The 9,646-nt window shown below is 43.4% G+C and overlaps 1 protein-coding gene across 2 annotated transcripts in view; it reads left to right on the top strand.

Moving 5' to 3' along the window:
- Positions 1-9,646, top strand: part of GALNT7 (polypeptide N-acetylgalactosaminyltransferase 7) — a 148,049-nt gene that overhangs the window by 669 nt on the left and 137,734 nt on the right. The gene's annotated exons all lie outside the window — the stretch shown is intronic.

Here is a 9,646-nt window from a genome sequence, read left to right as displayed (position 1 = left end):
ACCGCCCGTCCGGGGATGCTCGCAGCCCCGGGCTCCCCCGGCCCGCCCGCGTGCGGGGAGTAGGAGGGAGATGGCGCCCCGCCTCCGGCTAGTACGGAGAGCGCCGCCTTCCCCCCCCCCCAACTCCGGTGGCCGCGAGACGGGGTGCGATGCGAGGCCGAGGCCTCGACCCGGACCGGCCCTTCCTCTCGCTTCCCCGGAGAGGGGAGGGGCGGTTGGCCCGAGGTGGCTGAGGGGCGACCCCGCCCGGCTCGCTGGCCCCTCCACCGCAGTCCACACCGCGCCGGGGAAGTCCCTTACTTCCAGAGCTGCGTCGCCCGCCCGCCCGTCGCTCCGGGCGGCTCTGTCCGGGGGATGTGGGGTCGGTTCCTCTTCCCGGGCTGTGGCAGGGCTGCTCGGGCCGGAAAACTAACTTGTGCCGGCGCCCCGCCGCTTGGCTTTGGCTGCGTGCTCGCCCAGCCCGGCCGCTCCGCTGGGACGCGTTTGTCTGCCGCCCTAGGCGCGAGTGTTAGCTTTGACACTCCGTTGCTTTTGAGGGTTTAGTCAGGCGCCTCGGAACGTTAGTTACTGTGAGCCGCGCCGGGAAAGGGGCCGCGGCGACTGCGGCTTCGCTGACCCAGTTGGTTGGCTGCATACCGGCTTCTTCCCCCCCACACCCCCAGCCTGATCCGCTCCCCAGAAATGAGCCCCCTCCTTCCTCATCCCGGGGCCCGGGAAAGCCCGCCGGGCCCGCTGCCCTTGCGGGTGAGGGAGGGCGCGAGGAGTTGAGGGCCGCTGAGCGGCCCGGGGGCCTTGGGAGGAGTTAGGCTCTGCAGTAAAGTGCCTTTGGCAAATACTATCTACATTGCGTTTGTGTGATCTCCTTTGTTAACTTTCCTTAGCATTAACTTAGCATCGGAAAGTTGAATGAGAAGGCTTCCTTTTAAGAAGAATCCTAGGAAGAGCTTTCCTTATCCGTTTCTGTCTATATGGTGAAGTTAGATTTACTCTTAAGTTTTAGTGTTTGAAGTCGTGACCGAAGTGGAATCTCTTTGTAATATCTGGGGTGGGCTCCCATCTAAGTCATCTAAGTTACTGATAATAAAAAGTACCAAGTTTTCCTTCAAGTGTGTTTGTGGTTTTAAGCCTCTCAGAACTCTTGGGCTGTTGGTGACCTCTTTATGGTTTTTTGCTTAAAAATGATTGACAAGGGATAACTGAATATTGCAATCGAGAGTGTTTTAAGTCATTAAATGGCCTTTCACAGAGAGCTAGAAATGTTAGAACCCCACTTTCTGGGAGAGAAACTGAGGAAAGTCTGACAAAACTAACCAGAATGTCCTGTAGTTCCCATGACAGGTGTTTTAAAGAGGTGGTAGAACATCCACACCGATACTCATCTCTTGAAATACTTTATTAGAGTGGATATATAATAAGTCCCCAGCCACAAGGCTAGTCATTCAGTGGCAGGTGGTGGGTGATATCTTGATTTCTTTTGGTCCAACTTAATTTGATAGTTTGTCACTGGGTCCGCTGTAATTTCTATCATTTGCCAAAGACAGAAGCTAGCTTTTTAAGACTTTTAAATGTAATTAACACTGAAAAGAATGCTTATGGATCAGGAAAACCAAAACCTTTTATTAACTTTACATAAATGTTACCTAAGCAATTTAAGGCATAACTTGTGAATCATTACAAGCATAAACAAGGGACTTTTGCCTCCTTTTATTAAAAACTATCCTAAGAACTTCTGAGATCTGGCACTAGAAGAACATTTCCTTTAGAGAGGGTTCTGACCAGCCCGCAGATTCTGACTCCCTAGTTTCCCTTCTGCCTTCTAGTTCTTTTCCTTTGATTTATGATTGCAGACACCTCTCCCCACCGCGAGACACCTGCCTCTTTAATGCTGATCCACCTGTGGGCTTTTTTTTTTTTTTTGGATCCCTATAAATCCCTGTAAGTGGCTTGAAATAGGCTAGAACTATCAACCAAATAAAGGTTCGGCCTCAGCTCTGGCAAGCTTGTACTTGCGGCCCCACCCTGTGCCACTGTTTGTCTTGTACTTTCAATGTTCCAGGCAGTAAAGTCTGTAGCAACCTGGTCTTTTTTTTCTTTTTCTTTTTTTTTTTTTTAAACCGGGACTACTTTTTATCTGCCCAGCTGTGGAGGTCACTATTACAAAACACTTACCCATGGTCAAGGTGAGAAACACGTTTCTTATCTCCTTCCTCATTCAGGGCCTTTTGCTGTTTTTTCTGAGGTAAATGATGTGAAAGATGATCTTACCATTCAAATTGTACTCTGTTGTAGATGATGTGATTTATTCAACAAACATTTTTGAGTGCCTACTATGTACTAAGCTAGTTATCGAGGAAATGCTCCTTACCACTAACCCTGGATCTTACAGCTTTGTGGGGAAAAAAGCACCCCACTTTAATCAAAACTCCACAAATCTGCAAATAGAAACTATGCTACATGCTGTGTAGAAAAGCCTTAGGGGATAAGAGAACAGGAATTTGGTCATAAATGTCTTTTTTTTAAGATTTTATTTATTTATTTGGCAGGGAGAGACACAGCGAGAGAGGGAACACAAGCAGGGCGAGTGGGAGAGGGAGAAGCAGGCTTCCCGCAGAGCAGGGAGCCCGATGCGGGGTTCGGTCCCAGGACCCTGGGATCATGACCTGAGCCGCTTAATGACTGAGCCACCCAGGCGCCCCTGGTCATAAAAGTCTTACCTGAAGAAATGACTTAGTTGAAATCTGAAGATTTGAATACAGATAGTTGTTGATCTGGATGTGGGAGAAAGGCACTCCTGAGAGGGAGAAGTATGTACAAAGGTCCTGAGGTAGGAGGCAGTATAGTGAACTGAGGAACTGGAAGAAGACCAATATAATTAGAACATGGAGGATGAGAGGAGAGGTGGAGTGAGGATGTAAACATAGTATGGGTCTTGCAGACCATGCTAAAGATGAGGTCTTTAGAGCAGTAGGAAACCATTGAAGGATTTTTTAAGTAGGGAGACTTGATTAGATTTGTGTTTTGGAAGGATCATTCTGATTGCCTGCAGGAAGTATGAATTGATTTAGAGCAAGAACAAAGAGTAGGAGTCCTGTTGGAGGTTATAATAGTTCAGGTGGGACATGGCGTTGCTTGGATGGGTAGGGTGACAATGAAAATGAAGAACTGATTCAAGAGCTATTAAAGATGCAAAGGTTATCAGGACTAGTTGATTGGATGTGGGAGTGGAGAAGGTGTCAGGAGGTTTGGGATGATAGATTGTCACATTGAAAGTCCTGAAGACAAACATTCATACATTTTTTATGTTTTATGGTTATGGGAAGGCTTCCTTTTTTAGGCTTTGTCCTCTGGATATTTTCAGGTCAGCATTTATTAAGATCATCTGTTTAGTACTTGCGAAGTGCAGAAAGTTCCTTTAATTAAATGAATTATGGTATCTCCTAGACCATACATCCCAAGTTTTAGTCTGGAGTTTAAAATTGAACCATCAGCTCCTGACAATAAAGGTTTGTAATGGAAGTGTTGAGATCTTCAGTGGTTTTATTATAGCTAATCCAGTGTACTGTTGAGAAGCTGCTGGTAAATGGATGATTCTTTGTATGTGTAAAGGCTACCTTAGTCAAACCATTAATGCCACGTAGGTTTAGAGCATACGTAGCGGGGCTGATTCAGGAATCCTTTCTAGGCAGAGAGATTTCAAGGGATAAGCTAAGACCCGTTGAAAGGAGTATTGCTTAGATGAAGCTGAGTGACTGAATTGATTACCCTGTCACAGTCAAGTTCCACCTTACCAAACCCTTTTATCTCTGTGATGATTGATTGCAACCTGAAAGATTCTGCCCTTGACCTTAAGACTTTATTTCAAATGGAAGCTCCATTGATATCATTAGGAATAGAGCTATCACTTAGCAAGAGTGTAGTGTCTTAAGTGGTCACTGTTGTCTTACTTCCCCAGTTGAAATGCCTCGGGATTTGTTTTTGTTCTATTTTGCTGTCCTCCCTCACAGCTGTAATGAAAAATTCCCAAGTCTGTGAACTCTGGGCGTTATAGACGTCCTGAAATTAACGCAGACTTCTATGTACATGTGCCTTTTTGGGGGGGGTGAGAATCAGAAGCTTTCTCATTTCACTGTAAACCGCTGACTGAGTCCTTTGAAGGCAGGATTTATGTTTCTTGGAGTAGCTCATGGAGTATCTCCCCCATTTACCAGGGTGCTGAAGCATTCATTCACGTCTCCCCTTTAGGTCCGGACACCCCAGAAATGCAAACATTCCCAAGAATTCTAAATCTGTGGATTTTGTGGAAGTGTTGCCCATCCAGTGGTCAAGGTCAGGCATCAATCCTGTTACGACCACACCTCTTCACCTCCCTCCCAGGAAGACCCCATTGGAGAATACCAAGAATACCTCAAGTAAAAGTCCCTGTTATAAAGGGATCTCATCCTAGTTGAAGAGATGCAATACTTGCATGGCCTGTGTTCCTTCCTTTCTTCCTTAATCCAGTAGCAATATAAGGAAACACTGAGAGCTGTCACAGAATGTTTTGTCAAGAGCCAAATCAATAGGTGGAGAAGGTGGAGAATAGCCATTCAGGGAGTGCACAATTATTCGTAAGGAAGGAATGAAAACTGGTAAAGAGCGGGTTGAATTTGGATAACTATTTTGTGATTCAGGCTGGCTACATGGAATGGGAGATAAGGTGTGGGCTGCAACAATTTGGTTTTAGTATAAGCTGCGTTAGATTAGTCAATCCTAAATTGGAAACAGAAGGAGAGAGAAAATAATGCAACATGAATGAAAATCAGAATTGTGATTTTCCAGAATTCTCAACCATTTGTAAACAGAGTATTTGTAAATTCTAACTCCAGAGTTATGAAAGAGTGGGTCAGCAAGATTTGAGTGGCTCTTGAATGTAGGAAAATGATTGGGATTATCTGACTTCAACCTAGATCATTGTCTTTGTTCATGTTTTGAATTCTAATTTTCATCCCTGAAGAATGAATGTGCAATGTGACAGAAGGAGAGAAGTGGTTAAATTAAGAATTTACAATCTCTAGAATAAAATGGACATGGCTTGAGTTTAGGAAAGGAATGCTTTTATGGTTGGGTTTTGTACGGTGTAAGAGGGGAAAGGGTGAGAGGGTCAAATATGCCTTCACAATGTGGACAGAATTCTTTGTAAGAATTGGGAGATATATTTTTATTAAAAGCATGAGTCATTTACTCAACAAGTGTCAAATATTTGAGTGTTTACTAAGTGCCATCCGTGGCTCTAGGCATTGGAGATGCTGTACTGGACAGTGGAAGAGAGAAAAAGTGTTGACATAATGAAGATGTTACTCAGGTCTCGACCTAATAACTGCACAGTAGGTGTTGCATCCATAATGCAGTTTTCTTTTGATATATAAAGTTGGGCCTTTTCATAATACCTTCTTAACTCCAACCTTCTATTTGCTCAAAATAATGTATCGAGGGCTTGCTTTCCCTAAGACCCTGGGCTGGGCACGGGAGATGCAGAGATGGCAAGGACACAGACTCAGATCTCCTCTCATAAGTGAGATGATCTGTGTGAATAGGGAATGACTGTAAAAAGGACATTCTCTTTTTATTCTTAGTTTTTAGATTTTATTTGAGAGACCGTATGTGAGAGAGAGAGAGAGAGAGAGCACGCACATGAGCAGGGGCAGAGGGAGAAGCAGGCTCCCCGTTGAACAGGGAGCCCGATTTGGGGCTCCATTCCAGGATGCTGGGATCATGACTTGAGCCAAAGGCAGGTGCTTAACCGACTGAGCCACCCAGGCACCCCTAAAAAGGAGGTTCTTGCACAGCTGTAGGAGGCTATAGGAAGTGGATGTTCAGAGGCAAGAGGCAAGAGCATGGCATTTGGTTAGACCTGGAGTGTCCCATGGAATCAGGGAGGGATGCAGGGAAGAACATTCTACACTAAAAGAATATGGTGAGATATTTTTTTACTAGAGCAAAGTGATGAAAGCTAAGATTGGGGAAGTAAGTTTGGGCCACATTTTGAAGGAAATTAAATGGTAGGCCAGGGAACTGGGTTGGGGTTTTATTAAGTCAGCACTTAGAGAAGCTTTTTGGAAGCTTCTGAAGTAGAGTTGAGGGAGTGGTGATATCCATTAATCATCAGCTCTTGATTCACTAATTCACTCAAGTATTTCAAATATTTATTGAGTATCTAATAAGTACCATTCATTGCTCTAGGCATTGGAGATATTATAGAGCAGTAAACAGTGATAACAGATAACATACAATAGATAACATACCTTGCTTGACTCCTTCATGCCGGGTAAGCATTCTATGTGTATTATGTTGTTTAATTGTAACAACCCTCAAATGCAAGTCTGATGTAATTGTCACATTATAGATGAGACCATGGAGTCAGGTGAACTCTTTGCCGAAGGTCATTTACTTACTAAGTGGTAGAGCCAGATTCAATCTCATGTATTTGGACTTGGAGCTATGCTCTGACCAAACACTATAGATTTTAACAAGATATACGTGCTCAAGTGGACTACATTGAAAGGGGGACATAGATACAGTAGAGAGGTAATTTCAAATAGAAACACTGAAGACAATAAAGGATAACATGAAGGAGGAAGGGGCAGTGGGGACCATGTAGGGAAGTTCAGGGAGCAGTGGCTGAGCTGAGGCCTAAAGAATGAGTATAAGCCTATAATGCAGTTCTGATGGAAGAACGTTCCAGGCAGAGGGAACAGAAAGTGAAAAGCCCCTGAGATTGGAACGAGGCTATAGTGTTTGAGAAATAGAAGGCCAGTATGACTAGAGCATGGTGAGTTTGGAGGGAGTACAGTACTTGATAAGCTTGCAGATGTAAATGAGGCCCTGGGTTGGTTGATAAATTGCATGGTCCTCTACATATGGTCCAAGATAAACAAAATAAGTAATGACTTTTTTTTTTTTTGCGACCTGTTGTAGTGGTGAGGCAAGAACTGTATTAGCTAAGTCCACTGGGTCCTGTGGGGTCTTAGAGAAGGCCGAGTCTGGTTTGTAAGGCCTGGGTGCTGTCAGAGAGCTTTTTAGAAAGGGCATATTGGAGGGACAAGTGTGTGAGGACAGAGGAATGGTATGTGCAAAGGCATGAGAGATTACAGCAAATCCCGGGGACTGCGTGGCTGGAAGATGGGATTGGGGAGTGGAAGTAGGGGAGAGAGAACCCTGGAAAAACAGTCTGAACCCTGAAAGATTGAATACTGTGAATGGCCAGAGCTGGGCTGTCAGGAATAATCTGGAAACAGTGCCAGCTGGATTTCAGGGAGGAGAGAGATGTCTCTGTCATTGGACATGGTAAGGCCTAAAAGCTAGGAGAGTGACCAAGACCATGAATATGAGGAGAGAGAGATTATGAAAGTAGAATTAGCTGGTAGGCAGAGGAACCCTCTGGATGGAACTGGAAGGGGGAGGATGCTGATGCCTTAGAAGGAATAGAACTGTCTAAAGCATGGTTCTCAAACTTCAGTAGGCCTCACAGTCACCTAGAGGGTTGTTAAAACAAAGTACTCCAGCCTCATGCCTAGAACCTCTGATTCAGTAGGTCTGAGGTGGGGCAGAGAATTTGCATTTGTAACTAGTTCCGGAGGTGCTGGTCCAGGGATCATACTTTGAGAAGTGCTCATCTGGAGGATGGGTAGATTTGGGGGCTGTAAAACAAAACATTGGTTTGGTTTGGGCATGTAGTATTTTGGGGGGGAGGAGAGGCATGTCATATTTTATAGACAGTGTCTACTGGGTAGATGGAGCTCAGAACTGGGTCAGTACTGGATGCAAAGTGTGCAAATCATAGGCAGGAATATGTCTGAAGCTTGAGGACCGGATTGGTAAACAAAGGACTATGTGTAGATAGAGGAGAAAAATGTGGGTAGGAAAAGAGAAACCTGGAAAATGCCTTCTTTCAGGTGCCAGGAGGGGGAGAGATGAAAGGAGGCATAGGCAGAAGTAGAAGATTTAGAGAATATTGCCCTGTAGCATGGGCAAAGATAATTTAAGGGCAGGACCATCAGCAATGTCGAATATTGCAGCATTTGAGCAAGAATTGATCACCATTAGGGATGTAGAAAGTTGTTGTGGAAACATGCTTACCTGCCCGCTCAAGGAACCCATAGAACTGGCTCCAGGGAGGGACACCGTGACATCTTCACTGGCGTCTCGGTAAATGGGATGACCCAGGGGAACCAGCTTGGAAGAAAAAGAAGTTCAAGTAGTAAAGTAATCACCTTCACTAGACTAAAAATACAAGAAGAGGAAGGGTTTTAGAGAACTTAACTATCAAAGGGGAACTAACACACTTTGGATTCTATCTGTTCTGCCTTAATTAGGTGCCTCTCTATACCCTTCCCCACCCCCCCATGTGTATATATAGATACATCTGTACATATATATTTTAAGCTAAACCATAATCATGTGGTTGTGGTAATATAAACTTTATATGCTGTACACATTATATTAAAACGATTATAATGCATAGCAGGCTTTTTTTTTTTTTGCTCTCTTTTGGTCTGAAATCCAGTAACTTACAAGGAGCTGTGACCAGAACAACATTTTAATATTTGAAGTTGGAAAAGAAACTTTATCTGCAGAATATTAGGCAGTTTTTAGTTTTTTACACATTAATTTGCCTGACATGTAATTACAGGAAGAAACAGAATAGGAAAATTGTCTGCTCGGCATTTCAGGTAATGTTGGTTTTTTAAGGTGGGCTCCACCGTTTCATTCTAACTCCGTCCTGGGATCCTGAAAGCAATGCTAAGGCTACGTGAACTGCCGTTATCCAGGGCTTAAGTCTGTTGTGGAGAGGGAAGGGCTACCTTCTGGCTGCTTCCTTTTGCTAAGAATCCTGAATATTTCAAAATGAGAAATGTTCTCATTTCTGCTCCATTATAAATTCCCTTCTGGGCTTGGTAGCATGTTAAAGCATTACTCCTGAGAAACATTTAAACATGCCAACTGGGAGACCTGATTCAGTTCACTGAATATAAGAACTGGTACTCTGAAACTTGAGGAAAAAAATTAACTTTGCATTATCTAATTAGGTTTATAGAATTGCTGCAGAGCAGCCTGGTTTCCCAAATCTAGAAGGTACAATTAACTGCAGTATTATATCAATACCAACTAGTCTGCTAATAGGCTTCCAAGCAAAGCAATTGGAATTTGTTATTACCAAGGATATTTTAAACTGGATGAATTAAAATTAAATCACATACTTTTGGGAGCAGTTCTGTATGAGAATAAAATAAATGACCTAATCATTTTTTAATCTTTAATCTCTTATTGAGTCCCTACGTTTAAGAATACATTCGGGCCTCAAGAGGTATGCTACTTTTCTTTAATAGTAAACTTACATGCTTAATGATTATCTGGCTTAAACATGATTTTAGCATTTGTAGTTCTTTATAAAATATCTTGCAATTGTGTTAGCACTTCAGTATTGAAGTACTTTGAAAACTACCACATATTCACTGGTAATGTGTACACCTTGTAAGAAGAATTGGTGTTAAAGAGTAAAGAGCGCTGGGTGTTCTATACAACTGACGAATCACTGAACTCTACCTCTGAAACTAAGAATACACTATGTTAATTAATTGAATTTAAATAAAATAAAAATTTTATTTAT

This window comes from Eumetopias jubatus, unplaced genomic scaffold (genome assembly GCF_037043125.1).
Source record: "Eumetopias jubatus isolate StellerSeaLion01/CBP00866 unplaced genomic scaffold, mEumJub1_p1.0 scaffold_2, whole genome shotgun sequence".
Lineage (NCBI taxonomy): Eukaryota > Metazoa > Chordata > Mammalia > Carnivora > Otariidae > Eumetopias > Eumetopias jubatus.
Note: the sequence above shows the minus strand (reverse complement) of the source record. Positions and strands in the feature narration are given on the sequence as shown.